Here is a 23,015-nt window from a genome sequence, read left to right as displayed (position 1 = left end):
GTTCACACACATATTCACACACACACATTCACACACACAGTCACACACCCACGAGGCTGTAAATTTAGCCAAGCTATTTCATGGAACGCTGCAGCACAAATACTGGGCACAGAAGGTGGAGGATATGCTGCCGAGTGGAGAGTGATAACAGTTGGTCGGGCTTCAGCACACAACGCTTCCAGGGCGGAGGTTACTACGACGACTGAGAGCCGCTAAGCTAACACGGAGACGCTCGTTAGAAACCGTGGAGAGGTTCATGGCTAACTCAGGATGGCGGAGCAGCCTCTGAGACGGCGTGAAAGAGCACACCTCCCCGTCTATACGGAGCTATAAGGAGCTATAAGGAGCTATAAGGAGTTATAAGGAGTTATAAGGAGTTATAAGGAGCTAAGGAGGTGTAAGGAGCTATAAGGAGCTATAAGGAGCTATAAGGAGCTATAGGGAGCAATAAGGAGCTATAAGGAGCTATAAGGAGCTATAAGGAGCTAAGGAGGTGTAAGGAGCTATAAGGAGCTATAGGGAGCAATAAGGAGCTATAAGGAGCTATAAGGAGCTATAAGGAGCTATAAGGAGCTAAGGATGTGTAAGGAGCAATAAGGAGCAATAAGGAGCTATAAGGAGCTATAAGGAGCTATAAGGAGCTATAAGGAGCTATAAGGAGCTATATGGAGGTGTAAGGAGCTATAAGGAGCAATAAGGAGCTATAAGGAGCAATAAGGAGCTATAAGGAGCTATAAGGAGCTATAAGGAGCTATATGGAGGTGTAAGGAGCTATAAGGAGCTATAAGGAGCTATAAGGAGCTATAAGGAGCTAAGGAGGTGTAAGGAGCTATAAGGAGCAATAAGGAGCTATAAGGAGCTATAAGGAGCTATAAGGAGCTATAAGGAGCTATAAGGAGCTATATGGAGGTGTAAGGAGCTATAAGGAGCTACACGTCTGCTCTCTGAAGCCATAGGAGTTGCTGTCTGTCTAAATGTAAAGAAGCCTTTGAGCGCGTCCTCTCTGATCTGACGGTTTTTAATGAGTCTGGAATGACTTAAAGAATAAAGTTACTTTACTAAAAACTCTGAAGAGTTAATTTTCCTCCGACACTCAGAGAAAGAAACCAGGCTCTGCACATACAAGAGATTAAAGCTGATCTGTAACGTCTCAAAACTCCAAACCTAACGTCTGAGCTCCACGTGGACCAAGCCCAGGCTGCTGGTCTGAGGCTGCTGGTCTGAAGCTGCTGGTCTGAAGCTGCTGGTCTGAGGCTGCTGGTCTGAAGCTGCTGGTCTGAGGCTGCTGGTCTGAGGCTGCTGGTCTGAGGCTGCTGGTCTGAAGCTGCTGGTCTGAGGCTGCTGGTCTGAGGCTGCTGGTCTGAAGCTGCTGGTCTGAGGCTGCTGGTCTGAAGCTGCTGGTCTGAAGCTGCTGGTCTGAGGCTGCTGGTCTGAAGCTGCTGGTCTGAGGCTGCTGGTCTGAAGCTGCTGGTCTGAGGCTGCTGGTCTGAAGCTGCTGGTCTGAGGCTGCTGGTCTGAAGCTTCAGGAGAAACTCCCTCCATTCCTTCTTTCTTTCCTTTACTTTCATACCTCCTCCATTCTGTCCATCCTCCTTTCTCTCCTTCTTTCCTTCACTTCCTTTCTCCCCTTCTTTCCTTCACTTCCTTTCTCCTTTCCTCTTCCCTTTGGAAATTTGTGCAGGAAACAGTTCAGAGAGCAGGTTCAGAATTATCTGGAGACAATTTTGTTTTGTTTTGTTTTGTTTTGTTTTGTTTTGTTTTTAGATCTAAATTAATCTGAAAACCAGTCCTGATCAAGTCCAGATCCTGATCCTGCCATAAAACCATCCTGACACGTTACCCATAGCGCCCTCTGTCTGCCCAAAGCCCAATAGGAGCTGAAAACCCGTTCTTCTGTGAAAAACAAAACCTTCCCCAAACAGAGCAGACCCTCATTTCTCAAACTGTTTCAGCTGTTTCCTTAAATCCTGATTCATTCAAAAGAATCAGTGAAATCAGAAAAAGTTAAAAACTGAAATAAACGTTAAACTTACAGAGTTTTTCCTTACTCAGACTTCAGCACAGCTGAGACCTGAAGTCCAGACCTCTGAGGGTCCACTAACCCTCTGCAGACTGAGGATCACAACACGCTGTGCTGCTGTTTATCCAGGAACCAGTTCTGGCCCCGGGGCCCACGCTCAGAGCTGTGAGGGTGTGTGTGAGTAAAAACTGTTTGTCTGCTTGGATCAGGACAAACTCTGGCTCCTGAGCTCACTCCTCAGTGTGTGTGTGTGCTCACTGCAGGACCTGCACCCCCCTCCCCACGGCGCCCCCTGCTGTATTAATCCACGGTGACGTATTCAAACACAGGAACATGTTGATACATCACAGTTGGTGAATGTCGTGCTGGACTTGGTGCGGCCTCTGGATCCTCTGGATCCTCTGGATCCTCTGGTCCCGTGCTCAGGGTGTCCTCAGAGAACCGGTCTGTGACCAGGAGCCCTCAGGCGTGGCGTCAGGTACGTGTTTGAACAGGAAACCGCTCAGCCGACGCCAACGCTCCTCTGTGAGACATGACAGCTGACGCCTCCTGAGGAGAAACGGACGGCGTGCTGACGACCTGACCCCAGGAGCATGAACAATCTGCCTCCTCTAACCCCGAGGGAGGAGCCGGGGGAGGAGCCGGGGGAGGAGCTGAGGGTCGGACAGCGGCGCCGCTGAGGCACGCTGCACAGACCGCTGCACAGACCATCATCACAACCCGCCGTGAGAGCCGCCGCCTTCAAGTCCTCCTCTGCTGTGGAGTCACCATGGTAACGCAGACGGCGGTTTGGCAGGTTGGAGTGGCTTTTTGGTTTGAAACACTTCTACAGTCAGAGATGCTTCAGCTCCTTCCCCAGCTCCTTCTCTCTGATCATCTTCCTCCTCCTCCTCCTCCTCCTCCTCCTGCTCTCCCAGCTCAGAGAGGCCGTCATCACAGCCCGCCGTGTGAGGGAGCGCCTCAGCTGCGGCTGATCAAGGCAGTGAGATTGTCAGTAATGACGGTCAGAGAGCGCTGAAACTTTGAGCTGCTTGTTTCAGCAGTAATACCCACAATGCACCACGGCCGCCTCTCAAACGCTCAGAGACGTTGACTGTGGGTCCACCACAACTGTTTCATAACGTGCAACAAGAGTCTAATCACTGCTCCTCAGCGTCCTCCAATCAGGGACGAGATGCCGCACGACCACGAGATAAAGACCAGGAGAGGACCAGCAAATCACAGGGCAGGAGCTAGGTGGTCAAAAGTGTGTGTGTGTGTGTGTGTGTGTGTGTGTGTGTGTGTGTGTGTGTGTGTGTGTGTTCGTGTGTGTGTGTGTGTGTGTGTGTGTGTGTGTGTGTGTGTGTGTGTTCGTGTGTGTGTGTGTGTGTGTGTGTGTTCGTGTGTGTGTGTGTGTGTGTGTGTGTGTTCGTGTGTGTGTGGAGGTGTGTGTGTGTGTGTGTGTGTGTGTGTGTGTGTGTGTGTGTGTGTGTGTGTGTGTGCTCTGCTGTACCACAGAGAGGAGGCTCAGGCCCACAGTAATCACCTCCTCCACCTCCCACCGCCCTCTCATCCCCTGATCTGAGCGTGTGCTTCAGAGGAGAGCCCCCTCGACCCCCCCCATGGAGGAGCCCCTGAAGGAGCTGATGCTGAGGAGGAGATCTCAGGGTCTGAAGGAGGAGCGGTCTGCTGACCAATCACCCAGCTATGTCAAACGCTGGCTCCTGATTGGTCCAAACTTCAGAGCATGTTATTAGCCCTGATTAGCAGGTGTAATGACCACGTTACACTGAACAGACACAGAGAGGAAATGACTTCACTGCTTCCTGTTGACCATGTGACACAAACATCAGCGTCCCTTATCGTGTGTAAAAACATGGAATATGATTGAAGCAGAACGTTTGGGACACACACCCCAACGAGAAGACGAGACACGGCAGGAAGAGCCAGAGACGTTAAACACACGGAGTCAAAGAGTGAACACATCAGTTCCTGTCAGCCACAGCTGGTGTTTGAGTCACTGGATATTTCTGTGGTTTATTTACTCATCATACTCTAACTCTTTGAGCTGACACACTTTAAAGAGTGGTTCTGTTTGATTAATCTGAGTTAATCTCAGGATTAGCAAAGGGACAGGATAATCCACAAAATGAGAGCTCCAAACAAACAAATAAACAAACAAATAAAGGTTTCACCACAAGCCATTGGACTTTTTCAGAACCAGGAGGTTATTGGTTTATTTTTATTTGTTTATTCTTTGTTTTAATGTTTGTCACGTATTGTCCAAAGAAAAAAAGACATTTGAACGCTCTGTTCTCTCTCTGCTCAAATTAAATTAACACTAAAAACCAGAATCTGTCCAAATGGGTCCAATGTTTATTAAAGTGGAGGAGGAAAGTGGTTTATCGCTGATGATCTACAGGACTCAACATGGAAAAACATGGAAACATGATCACACACACACACACACACACACACACACACACACACACACACACACACACACACACACTCACACACACACACACACACACACACACACACACACACACACACTCACACACACACACAAACACACACACACACACCGAACACACACACACCGAACACACACACACACACACACACACACACACACACACACACACACACACACACTCACACACACACAAACACACACACACACACCGAACACACACACACACACACACACACACACACACACACACACACACACACACACACACACACACACACACACACATGCTGGTGGGTGCTGCTGTTCTTGGACAGAGTGTGATTTAGTGGGCGTGTCCACCTGTGTCGGACGCCATAGCACGGTCATCCATCAGGGGTCAGCGCGGCGTGGAGCGGCGTGATAAAGAGCCACTTATTCAGCTCATGGCGTGGCGGGGACAGAGGCTGGAGATAATCACATCCATTGCAGGAGCAGGAGCAGGAGCAGGAGCAGGAGCAGGAGGAAGCAGGAGCAGGAGCAGTAGGAGCAGGAAGCAGGAGCAGGAGCAGGAGCGTATTTACAGCCTCATACAAACATAAATTCACACCTTTCCTGGAAACAGACCCACAGGCCGGGGAGGGATTTCCATACATTTAAATCCTATAAACCATGTTTGATGGCGTGCTGTACCCCTCCACCGCTGAAACCTCGTCTACGGGGAAATTATTCACACGCTGCTCGCCTGCTGGTCTGAGGGACTGACACGGCTGTGTGTGTGTGGGGGGGTGGTTAAATTAATGTTTTATTCCTGATGGAGGTTACTGATTCAGACGGTTTTAAAGGTAAAAGACCAAAACCTGCTCAATACTCTGATCTGAAAACTCGCCACAGACAGGAAGTCTCTGAGTCTGACCAACCGGACTCTGCTAATGAGCAAGACCAGGATCAGAAAACCAGCATCGAGTCCTGGTGTCTGTTCACACTGATGTCTGAGTCAGGTTACTTGTTTACAAAGCTGATAATGTCTGGGATGAGATTACATCAGTAATCCATGTGTTTTATAATCCTTCACAGATTATCTGTCCCAGCTTTTTACAGACAAACCTTTAAACCTGTTTCTCTGAGTCCAACGCTCCTCAAACACAGAGGCGTCGCAGCTTTTTCAACCACAGCAGGAACATCTGAATACTTCATTTACCTTCTCTTTAGAGTGATTATTAAATCAGCCAATCAGTGAGCTCAGACCTCCCTGTCCCATCGTCACAGACTGATGACATCACAGCTCACCTGATTAACTCTCAGCATTCGTTAAACAATCTCTGCTCCTGTTTTAATGTCTCGTATTAATCTGTCTCCTGTCTCTGCAGCAGCTGTAAAATAAAGACACAGATTAAAAAATAAAGAGGTGTTTTGGTGAACTGTGGTGTATTTTTCTCCTTCCTCTGCTCGTTGACCTTGTAATGGTAGTAAATGTTTCCCAGCTCTCTAAAAACCTGATAAATGTGTGTCTGTAATAAGTGCAGCAGTCACAAAAAGACACACTGACTCCTTAAAAGCAGAGGGCATCAATTTGAGCATCTGAGCTTGTCAGCGGCCAGCACCTCCATAAACAAACTCTATTAAACCCACGCTGAGCGCGCTCACTTCGCAGCAAACAGCCTCCAATTAGCCATTAAGACGGCGTACGTCGGCAATTAATACAGCAATCTTCTTTAATGCCCCACCTCGGGAATTTAAAAACATCAATTATCAGAAAGACGAGCGCCTCTCAGATAAACAGCCGCACGCTCTGCAGCACACACTCAGCACACACGCAGCACACACGCAGCACACACACGCAGCTTCACATCAGCAATAAAATCTGTTTTAGGAGCTCGCAGGAAGCCATTACCATCCATCTCCAAATCAACCTCCTCCACCAAAACCTTTTCAGAGGACGTGAGGAGGTGGGGGTGAAAACTGCCTCTGCAGCTCTGACGGCGTACAGGAAACTGCTCTGATGGCGTGAGGGAAACTGCTCTGATGGCGTGAGGGAAACTGCTCTGATGGCGTGAGGGAAACTGCTCTGATGGCGTGAGGGAAACTGCTCTGATGGCGTGAGGGAAACTGCTCTGATGGCGTGAGGGAAACTGCTCTGATGGCGTGAGGGAAACTGCTCTGATGAAAGTCAAAGGAAACCACAGAGCTCTACGGGCAGCAGCTCCTGGTCAATAAACACAGACTGCATCAACTGCAGCCGTAAACCAGCAGCTTTAACGGTCCACGCCGTCAGCCTCAAACACGGTCTGTCTCAAACACGGTCTGCCTCAAACACGGTCTGTCTCTCAGTGACGTGGAAGAGCGGGGCGGTATCAGCGGTGGCTCATTTACATATGAAGGCCACGCCCACTAAATCAGAGCGTTCTGAACAGAGGGGCTATGAGAGCCTGGAAACAATGCTGCTGTGCTTGATTTATTGGCTTTTTGGACCAAAACATGTTACTACCATTTCATGAAGACATCAATGATCCAGATTAAACTGAGGAAAGGAGCAGGAGATGGGAGCTTTAACGTGTGCAAGTAAAGTGAGTAAAAGTACACAAATGATAGAGGCATCAACTTTTACGTCTGAGAGCAACAAGTTCGACTTCCAAGACAGGAAAATCAAAACCTGTCCCTGGGTCTGGGACCTCACCTCTCAGCGTGTTTCCTCCTCTGAGGTGTTGATTGCTCCTGTCGTTCATTTTGCAGCTGAACAAAAACCTGTAAACAGTTGTTTTGAGCCTTGTTGTGATGTCTTTAATCTTTCTGTAAATCCTTGTACTTCAGTGATCAAATGAAACTTACCTTTCAGATAAATGAGATGAAACATCGATCACTCGTCGTATCGATGCTTCTGAAAGTTGGTATTTGCAGTTTGGTTGATTCTTATCAGTGAGTTTAATAACGTTTGATTTTCCTCTTTGAATCTTTAATGAGTTTTCTTTTCATCCTGACATTTCCTGAACAAACCTCTGAAGGTTTGATTATAAAAACTGATCAGGACGTCTGAATGTTTCCCCTCTCAGCCCTGATCCCACAGAAAACTGAGGCTGTGTAGAAACGATCAGAGACGTTTCCTGGTCTGGCTCTGGGGCAGGTTTGTGCCTCTGCAGCCGAGGGTCAGCGGGGACAACAAAAGTTAACTTTTCTCCAGCAGCTGCTGCAGGCGCAGCAAACACTGCAGGTCTGACTGCACCTCCAGCTCGCTGATATCACCTCTGTCTTCATCGCCGTCTTCATCGCTAAGCGGCTCTAATGACATCAGATGAAAGCAAAGAGATAACGCTGTGAGCTCAGGAAGCCACGCTCCGTGAAATAATCCTCCTTTCTGAGCTGACGCTAACCACAAAGAGTTACCCCCAGGTGACGCTTTCAACGGCTTAATGACACCTCACACACACACACACACACACACACACACACACACACACACACACACACACACACCATGGACCGTGTGTGTGTGTTTACGTCGAGGTCTCAGTCACCTTATATCCACTGCACACGCTCCGAACATGAAGCAGGAGAATGATGCATAATCCCGACCCCAGGGGTCCACTTAAGGTAATTACCGTGCAGCAGACGCAGACGAAGGCGGCGAACAAAGGAGAAGATGGCGAGGTCGAAGCTGGGAGAAATGTGCAATCATCCCTCGCCGTAATCACGGCCTGGATAAGTGAACCCTCCAACGGCTAACGCAATTAGCTCACTTGATTAGCCGCACTTAAAACAGCAAAATATAAATAGAGAGGCTCGCTGGGCGCTCGCTCTCCACCGGCTCTTCACGGCGCTCGGACGTAAACACTTCAGTCTGGAAACAGATTAAAGGGACGACCCGTAGATTTGGACTCAAACTGAAGCAATCAGGTTAAAAAGCTCTTAAAGCGTCTGTGAGCTAACGCTGCTTCAAACTGAGCTCAGAGAGTTCAAACTGAGACATGATGATGTTCATGTTTCTGTGAACGTCTCGTACTGCAGCGTCTGACGGGTGTGACGGTTAGTAAACAAAACGCCATCACCTCGCCAGTCGACGCCAGGGTTACTGATCCGCTCAGAGAGTGACTCAAACTATTATTTTACAGGCCTGAAAAACGAAGACATGTCACCGACTGAGGCTGTAGCTCTGGTTAATGGTGATCACCGTAATGCTCTACTACCCAGATGTAAACTCGCACAGATGGCATCTGGGAGCAGGGTCAGTGATCATGAAACCACTCGACTGGAGAGATGTGTGACCACTAAACATGGAGGCTAACCTGTGAGGAACGCCAACAGCTGGTGGTGCTAGCTTTGCTAACGTTAGCCACAGTCTGTCCGTGGACTCTGTGATCCTGTGGGACGCTCTGTGGAATAAACCGGACTCAGGTTTCACTGATTTTTGATTTCTCACCTGAAGACGACCCAGATTATATCAGTTTGGATTTAGGTTCATTAAAGGACGTTAGTGACTCCATCTTTCCCTCGATTGCTTAAAATCGATGTATTTTTCCGACCAATGAGAGGATGATGGAGTAGATTAGAAATAAATTCTTCTTCTTTGATTCAGGTCGCACGTTGTCAAGCAGTGGACGTGACGTTTGGGTGAAAACGGAAAAATCAGGTACTTTTCTTTCAGTGTTGGGAAAGAAAGTGGAGAAAGTCTTTTTTTTTAAAGTAGACTTTTATAAGATCAACATTTTATATTTCTTTTAGGTTAAAAAAAAAGTAGTAAAGTCAAACCCATGAAGTTATTCCTGTCAGATATTTGACCAATGAAATCTCTGAATCTCAAACAGCCGACGTGAAAGTGTCCAAAAACAAACGTGAATCTAGACAAACATCTTTAATCTTTCCTCCTGTGCCAGGCCATGATCAGACATTTAGTGAGAGCAGTGGTTTAAAGTTTATTTCCTGAGCAGATCTTTGAGCCTCGTTCGATTAAAAGTCCTCCTTCATTTCAGAAACACGTGACCGACAGAGGAGTTGGTGCAAGTCTCACATTTCTCAGATTTTACGTCAGATAAGGAGTTTTGTGATTAATGCCTAAAACTTTCAAACAGACCAACTTTGCTTCTTTTTTAAAATAAAAATGATTGCAGACACAAAAAAGACAGTTTTTAACTTTTTTAACTCTCTTTGAGAGTTTTTAAAGGTGTGGTGAACCACCAGGTAGTCTGTGTAAAGACGTTGATGATGTTGAGGTTGGCTTTTTCATTGGGTCATTATGAATATTAACACCTTCCTCAGCAGACAGTTTCCTTTTTTAACCTTCAGTCCAAACCTCCTTACAGCTTGTAAACGCAGCACAAAGCAAAGTGCAGCCACAGGTCTGAACTAAGACAGAAATCAGGGTCAGGATTATAAACATCGTTCCTCTGAGATCTGAGATCGTCAGCGTCGTACCCGCCTGTAACGACCGTCCCATCTCCTGACAGAATCACAGAAACTCTGGATTGAAACATCAGCTCTGAATCTCCCACAAAGACTCGTCTAATGACAGAGATAACTCTTTGGTTTCTCCTCTGAATCCTGCAGAATAACGTCGCTGATCAGATTATCCAGACAAAAGGAGAGGAGAAAGAGTTTCCATCCACAGAAGTTTGTCAGGCTGAATGAAGCTCAGTGAGGGAGGGGGAACTGTCAGACTAATCTCAGCTCTGTGACCTCTCCGTAACCTGCGGAGCAGTTTTGCTGCAGTGTGCAGAAATAAAAGGAGCTGCAGCAGATGTGTCAGACAGGAAGAGGACCGCAAAGACGAGTACGCGCGGTTCAGCCTGAGTCACCATCACTTTTCCTCCACAGCGTCTTTGTGTGTGGGGCCTCCTCCTTCAGCAGATTGTCTTTGTTTATTTCTGTTACACAAAGAAACTTCCAGCATTTCCCAAAAGCTCTGCAGAGCACACCCACCAGCTGATCTCCAGAGACACGCGGCCGTCCTTCCCGTCAGCAGACGCCACGGGTTTCACCTCAGGAATGGCACGGGAAAAAACAGAGGTAAAGTCCCCTCACAGACTCCCCTCGCAGCAAAACCTCCTTCCCTGCCACCTTCTCAGTCCCAGGATCCCTGAGACTTTGAAGTCCGGCCAGAGACGGCTTTGAGAAAGCCTGCAATCTCCCCCGCCATGACCAGGCAGAGGATTAGCCAGGCCCCGCAGGAGCAGGGGAAGGAGGGACGGGAGAGGGCTGGAGGAGGAGCGGCGCCGTTTCCACGAGGGGCCGTGCATGTGTGAGCAGCTCCCCCCGAGGCCAGAGCTGAGGAGCTGAGCGGGATTAACGCGCAGCGAGGAAAGAGAGGAACGGACCTTTACACCAACGCCACGGACGTGAACTTACACTGCTCTCTAAACCTGTCCTCTGTGTGTGTGTGTGTGTGTGTGTGTGTGTGTGTGTGTGTGTGTGTGTGTGTGTGTGTGTGAGATCAGATAACTTCAGACTGACAGCAAAGACACATTCGTCTGCAAACGTCTCCATCACTGACCCAGGAAGTTAGATCTGAAGCCCCTCAGAGGGAAATCAGCTGATCCTCTGATCCCAGAGTCCGTCTCTGACCGTCATCACGGGGAAGTCATGCAGGAAACGCTGTTTCCCATGTGAGCCAAAACCAGAGTGATTATTGCTGCTTGATCCGATGTTTGACCTCACTCTGAGCTGAAACATGTCAGAAACCCCTCAGTCACTCCCTCCCTGGATCCTGACTGATAAATACCAAAAACAGAGAAAAGACGGAGGACGTCACACAAGAATCTGCTATTTACATGTTTAGTTTAACCTTTAAAGGAATATCCCAGCTTTTCTCCAACTTTAGGATGTTTGAGGCTTAACTGAATAATTATTTTAATAAAATGAGGAAGAAACGATCTTCATGTGTGAGAGACAGACACTTTTCCTGTAAGCAGACACATCGACACATGTATGAAGGTGTTTCTCATCCAGAAAACAAACCAAAACACCAAAATATGATAAAAAAATATTCCCAGAATAATCCCAGGAACATTTGGTTCCTGTGGCCTGTTGTTTGTCTGTGGTTCAGGGTGAGGGTCCAGGAGATTGGACCAATCAGAGCTCTGACGCATGGAAAAGGAAATAAAGGGAATTGCAGCACACCAACACACCAGCAGAGGGCAGTAAGCAGTTAGCATGGCAGATGTTCAGCCTGTGCTTGTTTTGACTGTTATTTACTGAACTGCAGGTGGATTTGTTGACACGTGATACTGACAAAGTTTCTAATCAGTAAAAACCGGACCGCTCAGTTCACCAGATGTGTCTCCAGTCCGTCTCCTCTGACAGGTTTCTGTTCAAGTCAAAGAGTCAACTCATGACCTGCTCCACCGTGGTCCAGCTGCAGGTCTCAGCTAATGTGTGACCATCCTATTGGTGACGGATACTGAAGCTGTGACGCATTAATCCACCGTCAGGACGATCAACAGGACAGGAAGTCATGCCTAAACTCACCCAGAGACTTTCAAAATAAATCATACTGTATCAATCTGGATTTATCTGGACTACAACAACAAACAGACCAGGAGTCAACAGGTCTGAGGTTTTACAGCCCGACATGAACCAGGAGAGACTTAACCATGGGGGGAAGCAGGAACTCAGCGGTATCAGCGTCTTTCAACAGGATCTTAACCTAGAGCTGACAGTTTGTCGATGTTCAATAAGAAATGCCCATGTTTTAAAGACAGTTTGTCTCTCCAACACAGAGCAGGAAAACTCAGAGAGGTTATCATGAAGTTTGGTTAGCTGTCAAACAAAACGCTGACAACCTGTGAAGAAAAGTCAGTCACAGAATCTGTGAAACCACAGCTCTACAAACCACAGCTCTATAAACCCTAGCTCTATAAACCACAGCTCTATAAACCACAGCTCTATAACCACAGCTCTATAACCACAGCTCTATAAACCCTAGCTCTATAAACCCTAGCTCTATAAACCACAGCTCTATAAACCACAGCTCTATAAACCCTAGCTCTATAAACCCTAGCTCTATAAACCACAGCTCTATAAACCACAGCTCTATAAACCCTAGCTCTATAAACCACAGCTCTATAAACTACAGCTCTATAAACCCTAGCTCTATAACCACAGCTCTATAACCACAGCCCATCAGTGCGTGAGAGAGCGACCCGCTCAGGAGCGAGGAGGCGGGACAACAGGCGCTGATTTGGAAAAGCAAACACTCCTCCGCTCCCCGCCTCCCATCAGGGCTCCTCGCTGGAGGAGCTCTTTGTCTTATCAGTGATGGAGAGGAGCTGGAGCTCTCTGCCCTTCATCCCTTTGTTGTTCCTCAGTCTCTGGTGGAAACGGAGGATTGGTCCAGCGGCGTGGGCGTGCGAGGAGGAGCGAGGCAGCGGCGAGCACATCAGACTGGAGCTGTCTTAATAAAGCTCCCCTCTATCCACCCCAGAGATCTCCTCACCCCAATTATACGCCTGACACCTCCACGCTCCCTCCATCTCCTCTTATTTCCCCCACACACACACTCACACACTCACACACACACACACACACACACACACACACACACACTGCTTCCTGCTCTGATCATGGCTCCTCTGCTCACAGCCCCAGAGGCCGGCACATCATCAGCTGCTGGTGGCGTCTGTTCACAGTCTGCTGCGTCAGGGATCGTCTCAAAGATGGCTGCTGCTCAGCCTGAGAGAGGAAAACTACAGAACAGCCCTTTAATCAGACGCCGCTCTGACAGGTGGGTGTTCAGAGGAAGTCACACCTTTACATCAGACCCAGCTGCTGACTCTGTAAGCCAATGAAAACACTCGGTGAGGAGAGAGGCTCAGACATGCAGAGACACGCCCACAGCGTTCACTCCGCTCGGTGTGACCACGACGACGCTTCACAGCTGGAACAGACTCAACCTGCAGGAAAATCACTGAAACATCACATTTCTCAGCGCTAAGAGCTCTACATCCTGGCCTCTGGTTCAGAGGTCGCCTCTCTGACATGGCGAGCATCATCAGGACGCCTCAGAAGTCTGTTTCAAAACCAAAGAGTGACGCCATGGAGACCGCATCCATGTTTTATACAATCTGAGCTTTAAACCAATGAAATCACTCACAACTGTCACATGAAGGAAACAACATACAAACCAAGAGCGCCATCTTTAAATATCCAGCCATAACAACACTTCCTGTTACGCTGCTTCACAGCCGACGCTCTCAGCTCCACACATGTTCAGAAAAATGTGCCAAACATTCAAACCCACTTCCTGAAACGTGATTAAAAGCAGCAGATAAGTAATTGAGAAGACGCTATCTAATTTAAAAAGCTGCTTTGGTTGCAGTATTTCCTCAAAGCTTCCATTAATTAAGACGTCTCAGCGGAAGTTTCCCCAAAGTCGTCCTGACTGCGTTTCAAAGATCAGTGAGCAGAGACCCCGAGCCGCCCCCAATCACATCTCCAGCTTTTAATTAGAGAGGAGGAAGCACTTCAGGAGGCTGTTACTGTACCTGTCCTTCAAACGCTGATCCACCGAGCAGGAGGCGCAGAGCAGGAGGCGCTGAGCAGGAGGCGCTGAGCGGGAGGCGCTGAGCGGGAGGCGCTGAGCGGGAGGCGCTGAGCGGGAGGCGCTGAGCGGGAGGCGCTGAGCGGGAGGCGCTGAGCAGGAGGCGCTGAGCAGGAGGCGCTGAGCAGGATAGGACAGCAGCCGTCAGTTTATCTGTGGAGGGAAGAGGAGATCATTGTTACATCTGTGACATAACGACGAGCAGCTCCACACACTCAGAGCGACGCGTTTCTTCAAAGAGCTCTTCAAGCCCAAACGTGGAATCAGAGACGATTAACGCTGGGTTTACGCTCGCTTTCATCAGGGAAACACGCAGAAATGTGCCATTACAGCAGCAGCTTTGAAGTCTGCAGGAGACGCGTCACTTTGTGATGTTTGCATGACAGCAGGTTGCTTTGATATAAGCGAACAAAATCTTTTGACAAATCCCAGAGCTCAACCCGGATCTGATGACGGCATCTCAGCGACGAGCAATCTGCTCCGCCAATCTGCTCCAGGAAGAAATCAAGTCTTCACCTCGGCAGAGCTCAGACCTGAAGCCAGTTTAACCAACATCACAGATTCATCTGCAGAGCCTGAGGAGAAAGAAAGAGAGTTTCTGCAGAAATGGAAACCTCACTGGGCTTGATGAGCAATTTTCTCTGCTCCTGCAGAGTCTGACTCCTGCACGTACCCGTGTATTTAATTTCCTGCTCCATACAGTCACTGCTGATTAGTTTTCAATTGAACATTAAGCATAAAAAAGCAATCTCATGCATATTCTCGGAGGGACTTCTGTGCCAAATGTGATTGTGAAAGACATCCCAATAAGCAGTCACACTATTTGTCATTTCAGAAACTCATTAACCTGACCATCGCTCCGGAAAATCTTCAACTTAGCAACTTTCTGAGCAGGTCCTCCACCTGGGCCCGGAGAGTCCGCTCCGTCATCCTTAGACTTTGTTTAGAGATGCTCTGAAACGTAACGACCTCGGTGGATCCTGACCCAGACAAAGAGTGGTTCTGATAAACGGTGAGGATGCTGGTTCTGACCCAGAGGCGGGCTCACATCAGGAGTCCAGTAAGACCTGCAGACGCAGCATCCTCTGGATCAGCGCTCCAGCTGTCCGCCACATGCTGACGCTGGTTCAGCTGAGGTTACAGTCAGCGCGCCGCCTTGTTTCCCCCGCTCACGCTCTCCAGTGTCTTTGTTTTGACAAAAGATCCACGGCACCCTGGACGGAGAGGAGGACGGCTGTGTTTCTGTCGATAAATGCTGATGCTGGTTCAGCTGGACCATGATCCTCCAGTTTCTGAGGTTTGCAGTGAGAGCTGCTGGTTTGTTAGTCCTCTGACTGATGGACTCACAGGCTGACTGATGAACTCACAGGCTGACAGAGAAACAAAGCTTCACAGACACAGAGAGGGCCAGCTGGAAGCTAAACGGTGATACAGGTTGACTATCTGTGGGCACTTAAAGCTCCCAGACTGCAAACTGTCCCTAAACGCTCTGTGATGAATTTATCTGAGTGCACGGAGCAGAAACCAGCAGAGTTTCCAGACGATGACGTCAGTCAGACAAACATCAGCCAGATTTGTTTTCCATCGTAATATGATTTCAATTTAGCGAGAGGAGGACATCAGGGACGTTCAGCTCGCTGCTTCTGAGCGCGCTCATGGAAACAGGAGGAGAAACTTTACTCTTTGAGCTTTGAGATGCACCAACCTCAGTTTTTAGGACCAGGTACCAACACTGGTACTGGGTCTTTGGTATCAGCTGATACAAACACCAGGAGTAATTTAACAATCTCTATTTCTTTATACGCTGATGACACTGAGAAACATGTTTGAGCAGCTTCAGGATTTTCTCACTTTGTAAACTAAAGTTGTATCATTACTTTATGGGACTGTAAGTCTTTAAATGTGCAGTGAGTGGATCTCTAAAGTCCTGTTTCCACCAAGTGGTTGTTTCAGTAAAGCCTGATCCTGTTTGTGTCCCTATCACTCTTTGTTTGTCTAGTTCCCTGAGCTTTATTTGTTTGGCTGGACACCACGAGATGTCTCCTCCATCTGTGTTTGTTTACATCCAGGTGGTAGAGCGTTAGAGCATTATGCCAACTAGTGGAAGTGTGGCTGTACTGCAGCTTGGACGCAACATTTGACTGGCATCTTAGACCGACAGTAATAAAAATATCCATAGTTTAATCAAGTTTAATCAGTTTGTTAGGCGCCGCCCTGTTGGTTATGGCTGCCTGTTGCAGCAGCTCTCTTTTCTTTGTCCGTTTCTTGTAATTTTTTCGTCTCTTTTTCGTCATCTTTGTATTTGGAGGGCATCATCACTTTGTACGGTTCATTGTTGGTCATGGACACCAAACTTTTTGTGTCTTCAGTGATATTTTTACTACTTTTCTCCTGTGTTTGTCTGGAGATCCTACATGTAACCATGGCTGCATTGTTTACATGTGAACTCAGCTGTTAGCAGCCTGTAGCATGTCAATGCTAACTGGTGCTAGGCCAGATGTTTCCCACAAGGGGAGGAGGAGGAGGTGAGGACGACGTGCTGGTTCTCAGGTGTGAGCTAAGAAGTGACGACATGGACCTGTCCTTCCATCCATCGTTATTGGGAACGTAAGATCTATCTCCAATAAGATGGATGAGCTAGCTGTGCTAACCCAGCAACAGAGGGAATACCAGAGGGCAGAGTAGCCTCATGCTATTCACAGACATGGCTAACAGAGCTAACAGCAGACACCAAGGCCACATGTGAAGAGCTTCACCTGCTGCTGACTAACAAGGACAGGAACATGGAGTCATTCAGCTCGCCTCAGTTTTCTGTATCACTCATCCTACGATCAGCCTCAGGCCAAAAGTGTCATGTTGTTTCAGGCAAACTCAGAAAACCTGGACTGTCTAAGCCGCTCAGGTCAGTACCTCTGATCAATACTCATGCAAAAACATAAACCTGGCTCTGGAGCTCACAATAAGCCAACCACACTTTGGGTTTACGTAGAAACAGACCTGATAGAAAGGAAGCACCACAGAGAGGTTTCTTTAAAGGGTCTGAGGAGAAAAACCCGACCCAACGATCCGGTCCAGCCTGGACTGGAGGAATACATAAACACCTTTCTCAGTCTGCAGAGTCCAAACCACAGCCTGAGAGCGTGACCGAGGAAACGCCGCCTGGCCTCTGGACTCTGGACCACGGCGGTTTTTCCACTCTTTGGTGTTCTCGGTCTGAGCGTGGAGCTCGGCGTCTGAAACCTGAAGAGATGTTTATGGTCGTATTGACTTTTTCAAACCTCACGGTTATGAAACGACTCTGGTATTGATCCAGTAAATAGATACGAGGAGGTGGGTTGGAGATGAGACCACAGCCTCTCTGGGTCTGTCAGCTCCTGATCTCAGCTCCTGATCCGGGACAAGAAGGACTGGAGGAGGGGACGCGGACGTGTTTAATAAAGCAGGACTCCAGGCTGGATTTCAATGAAAGGATATCATGAAAAGTTTCACTGGGCACAATCACGCAGCTCCCAATCCTTTAATGCTGCGCTGGGAGCAGCTTGATTAATCAACACCAGCTGCTCGGGGACGTTTAGTCACCCATCATCCTGGATCGTCACAGCAGGGAGCCTGTCCGGCTTACAGCTCTGAGGACTCTGGGGATGAGGGGAGGATAAAGGCTGTGGAGACAGAGGAAGAAAGAAACGTCTTCAGAGAGTTTCTCTTTCTTCCTGAACCAGCTCCCAACGAAGAGTGGACCAACCCAACAAAACCAAACAGGTTTACAGGTTCCCTGCTCCGTGTTTGGCTTTGGGTCAGATCCAAGATCACAAACTAAAGAAAGAAAACGCTGAAATTAAGAAAAACACACAGGTCTAACTTCATACAGAGGATATCATGGGTTGTCTAAATGTCAGCTGGATTAAAATCCTTCCTTCAGACGTCTTCCTTCAGACCTCTTCCTTCAGACGTCTTCCTTCAGACCTCTTCCTTCAGACGTCTTCCTTCAGACCTCTTCCTTCAGACGTCTTCCTTCAGACCTCTTCCTTCAGACGTCTTCCTTCAGACCTCTTCCTTCAGACGTCTTCCTTCAGACCTCTTCCTTCAGACCTCTTCCTTCAGACCTCTTCCTTCAGACCTCTTCCTTCAGACCTCTTCCTTCAGACGTCTTCCTTCAGACGTCTTCCTTCAGACGTCTTCCTTCAGACCTCTTCCTTCAGACCTCTTCCTTCAGACGTCTTCCTTCAGACCTCTTCCTTCAGACCTCTTCCTGTCTCCCTGGGTTTCCCTAAAGGACGCAGTGATCCTGTAGAGTCTTATGATCCTTCTCACAGAAATAAAAACCAAATTTCTCTGCGGCCTCAGCGCGGTGAGCTCCTGGTTTAGGGGTGATAATGAGTTCTCTGTTTCAGTCTCATTTCTGACCTTTCCCTGTTTTACTTGAGGAGATGTGAGACCTTTAAATGGCACCGTGCAGTAACAGATCCAGGACAGGGATGGACTTTTTATCCCTAATTACAGCTGTCCTCTGGAAACACATCAACATCAGACAGCCCTGAGCGCCATGAGCGCATGATCACAACACAGCGTCAGGAAAACACCGAGCTGTTCGTCACTTCGCTCACTGCAGAGGAAACACAGCCTGTAGTGTCTGCGCCGAGCCGCAGAGCCTCAGAGCCTCAGCGCCGTCTGATTGGGCTGATGAAGATCTGAGCCGACAGTCAGAGTAATACGCTAACCAGCAGCTCTGGTTTCTCCTCCAAACAGAGGATTTGTTTAAACTATGAGAGTTAAACTGCAGCCGGCAGCAGAGGGAGATCATTGTTTGCATTTTCCTGATCCAGAATGAGAAACGCCATTAGCTACAGCCTCCATTATTTACAGAGGGGAGCTCAGGGTTTCTCTGTCTCTGCAAACAGGTTTTCATTTCTCTCTGATCTTTACGACGAACACGCAGACTGTAGGAATGTGAAATACTTCACAATACTTCATGAAACTACATTATACCAGAAAAAACAGCTGTGAGTGTTCACAGTGATGATTTCTACTTCTGTGCTCCTAAACATGGACGCAGTCCCAGGGTTCTGAGACTATTTATTTTTATTTTTTATTTAACCCTTTATTTAACCAAGAGAGGAACACTGAGATTACGACCCTGTTTTTCAAGGCAGTCCTGGCCAAGAGGCAGCAAAGTTACACAGTAAAGTTATGGTGATTTACAACCAAAAATGAATATTACAAAAAACAGCTACAATCAGAGGAGGCTGTCTCAACAGCTCTCAGTCTGGATTTAAATATATTTATAAAAACAAGATCAGTTAATTTCCAGTATTTCTGCAACATGTTCCATGCAGAAGGAGCAGAGTATACAAATAACCTTTGACCTTTGACCTTTGACCTTTGACCTTTGACCCTGTTCTGTGTGGGCAAATGAAGCTGAAAGCAACAAGAGGTCGTTTGGGCACAAATTACACCAAAAGTGGCAGCCATCTTGAATTTGAAGGTTAAAATAAGGTCAAATCATTCTGTAACCCTGAAATATGTATTTCTCAACAAAAATAAGTCTGAAAACATGTATTTATCATCACTGTAGGTCGAGCCTTTAAAGAGATAATTTCCATGGCAGCCATTTTGGATTTTGGACCCTAAAAATTTTTCCCCGCCATTTTAAAAAACACAACCTGAGTAAATTTGTTTTTTAGCCCTCCTAAGACAAATCCATTGAGAAACGGAGCTTCGCTCACCACGGTCACGTTTCGCTCCAAAATGACCAACTATCATACCAAAACAACATATAACAGTGTCATCGGCATAAAGATGCAAACTGGCGTCTGACACGTTTCGTCCTGAGTCGTTAATGTACATAATGAACAGGAGAGGGCCTAATACTGGACCTTGTGGGACCCCCTTATGGACACACACACATTCAGAACACAGACCCTCAAATATAACACACGGTGTCTGTCACTCAGATAATCTGTGAACCAGGAAACTGATGATCTGACAGAGTTAAACAGAGGAGCCTGTGCTGTTAAACTGCACGGTCCACAGCATCAAAAGCTTTTCACAGATCAAGAAAGAGTGAAGCACAGTATCGCTTTTTATCAAGAGCGACAAGTTTATCATTAAACACTTTAGTAGCTGCAGTGATGGTACCACGCTGTGATACTGACTTCATGAAGTTCAGGGTCAAACCTCACAGAGACCCATCAGGTCTGAATCCAGATCTGGGAAATGACTCTGATGTTTGGGTTAGGGTTAACCTCCTAACGCTGTGTTCACACCAGGTGCTGATGACATGAGTCATTGTAGAGATGAACCCAGATCCAGTCTGATCCGTCAAACGATGAGTATCAGCTAACACACGGTGAAAACTGGAGTTCCCTTTTTCGTCTTTTTAGACTCAGACAGTTTTACCTGAATAGTCCAGGAACACGTCTGCTTTAAAAACATTAAAGGTCTGAAGCCTCATGTCCTCACCTCGCCCAGCTGTGCAGCTCTGTTAGCTAACATGAACCTGGATGTTTCTGATTATTAAACCTGATCTTCAGGATGTTTTACTCTGACCCTGATGAAGCCTCGACCTGAGAGGCTTCGGCCTAAAATAAACTCAGAGCTTTGACCAGTTTTAGACTTTTACAACTCAGAGGAAGGTGAAGCTGAGGCAGAATCTCTGCTTCTTATTTCAAGATGTTCAAAGATACAAAACCACGACTGAAGACACAGAAAACCTGCACTCCGAAAATCAGGAAATCACACCTGATTAGTCCCTCGAGATGAGAAAATGTCTTCAAACCTAGCAAGGAAAATTTGGTCACCTAACGTCTTGAAAAAAAGAAAATCTTGAAATCTAAGAGGACATTTCTTATTAAAATGAAGACGTAAACACTTGTTTAAATCCTGATCTCTGTTGAATATTTGGCGCCTGCTAGCCCAGACGAGTGTTTCTTCAGCTCAGAGACGGAGGAAAAATCGACTGTTTCTTAGTGAAACTACTGGATGCTGTGACTCCACCTGTTCCAGGAACAGGAAGTGGGAGGTCAGATTAACTTTTCTCTGACATTTATCTGTAGTGAGTCAGCGTCACCAGCCACCAGCGTTTGGGAAGTGGCGTACACACAGGTTGGTATGACACTGAAGAGAGGAGGTGATTTTCTTCATGTCTGGTGTGAACACAGAGACAAACTCAGCCGACACAAAGTGATGATTTCACAGGAAGTATCAGACCTGAGAGAGAGGAAAGATGGCTGCAGAGCCACGTCCCACTCTTTGAAGTGGACTAACTGGATGATTTATCCACGAGAGGTCAACGGACAGCGTGCTCCAACGTTTCTGTCTCATAAATCCTCCTGAGTTACTCCTCCACACGCCAACGCCCCACAGATCATCAGGCATCAGAGCGCCCCCTGCCCCTTCTCCACCCAGCTGTCTGTCAGAGGACAACATCTGCTCCAGGGTCTCCTTCAGGGAGAGAGAGGAGCAGGGAGGAGCAGAGGAGCAGGGAGGAGCAGAGGAGTCTCCCTGACCCCTCCAGGAGAATCAATCAGTTTTCAGGTGGTGGTACAGACACGTGACCTCTGACCCCAGCAGGTCGTCCTCAGAGAGCGTCTGAGCGGCCAGTGTCTGCTCCGTGTCCAGCCCTAACTAAGTCCTCGTGTTCAGGAAGAGGAGGGGAGGGGGGCCTGACCCCGTCCACCTCTGACACAGTAAATCCAGCTGAGGAGTCCAAGGTGGCCTGACCCTCATCCAACCCGTCCCCGGAGACGCGGCTCTGGGCTCCAGCTGAGGCTGCGCTCTGCCAGGCTGCGCCCGGAGCTGAGGAGGGAAACAGAAACACGCCGCGCTCCGAGCACAGAGATGGAAACGGCTCCTCCTTCACGCTGCTATCAGACGTAACTCGGTGCTGGATCCTGACAGAGACCGGTCTGTTTCTCTGAGGCGCTGCGGCACACCGAGCACATGACGGGAGGCCGAGAGCTGAGCTGCTGCTACAACAACACAGCCTCAGTTCAGCAGATTAGGATCGCGTGGAGCTGATCTAATTCAGATTTCCACCAGGAGCCAAAATAATCAGCTCCAACACTCCAGAAAAGGTTTAAGACCAACATCCAGACTGGATCCAGAAAAGTTAAATGTGGAGTTTGGAAGAAGAGTCAGAGTTTGGTCCAGAGGTTATTTTGGAGCGAGGAAAGCAGGAGATGAAGGATATTACAGGTGAACTGATGCTAGTGCAAGAAATCTGTTTATTTTATTTATTCTTATATTTTCTTTATCTTTTCATTGGGGATGTTTTCATGTTTGGGTTATAAGCATGAACAAAAGTTGTACATCTCGTCCTCCTTTACTCTGAACAACTCACAACAAATCTCTGCCAGGAAACATTTAACAACAAACTGGTTTTAACCGTTGCCTCTGACTCTTAACCTGCTGCAGGGTGAATGGAGATAAAGAAAGTACCACACAGACCAAAGGCAGAGCACTGTTCATTACCCGGTGTTAACGATTGGCTGATGACTCCTCCAGCTGCCTCCCTGCAGACCTGAGGAGACGGACGTTTGTAACGTCACCTTGTTAATTCCTGCAGACGTCTTTGGGTTGGATTTACAGCAGCTCTGATGCTCTCTCAGGTTATTTTGGAGTGTTTTTGTATCATTATGGAAGTTTTTGGTTTTTTTTTAATTGGTTGGTAATTGGTTATCTAACTGCTAACGGTAAAATCAGCTTCCTCCCTTCAGGCGGCGTCCAGCTGTTACATCACACCACAGCCCGGCCATCAGCACATAAACCACGGACAAAGAGTTTCATTATCACCAGGACACTTCATGGAGAGTGTTTTACCAACCACACACACACACACACACACACACACACACACACACACTGAGAGCTCACATTACACTTAACCCCTCTGTGTGACATCCAAACAGCGGGGAGCTTGTTTCCTGCGCTGGGAGCGGCGGCGGTTGGGGGGGGGGGGCTGGATTAGCATAGCGTAATTACAGCGGGGAAGGATCCGGACTCTGAGGAGCAGGACGTAACCCGTAATTTACCGTGAG

The 23,015-nt window shown here is 47.8% G+C and overlaps 1 protein-coding gene across 3 annotated transcripts in view; it reads right to left on the bottom strand.

Annotated features, from left to right (window-relative positions):
• sema6cb (semaphorin 6Cb) overlaps window positions 1–23,015 on the bottom strand; it is a 187,693-nt gene that overhangs the window by 145,254 nt on the left and 19,424 nt on the right. For all 3 annotated transcript variants that reach the window (XM_074682891.1, XM_074682893.1, XM_074682894.1), the window contains exon 2: window positions 13,925–14,133. The gene's annotated coding sequence lies outside the window, so the exon portion shown is untranslated. The remainder of the gene's footprint in view (window positions 1–13,924; window positions 14,134–23,015) is intronic.

The sequence above is a fragment of the Halichoeres trimaculatus genome, unplaced genomic scaffold (assembly GCF_033239565.1).
Source record: "Halichoeres trimaculatus isolate MK-OKI-2021-1 unplaced genomic scaffold, fHalTri1.1 fHalTri1_scaffold_12, whole genome shotgun sequence".
Classification (NCBI taxonomy): Eukaryota; Metazoa; Chordata; class Actinopteri; order Labriformes; family Labridae; genus Halichoeres; species Halichoeres trimaculatus.
The sequence above is the reverse complement of the archived record's forward strand: the minus strand, read 5'-3'. Positions and strand labels throughout refer to the sequence as shown.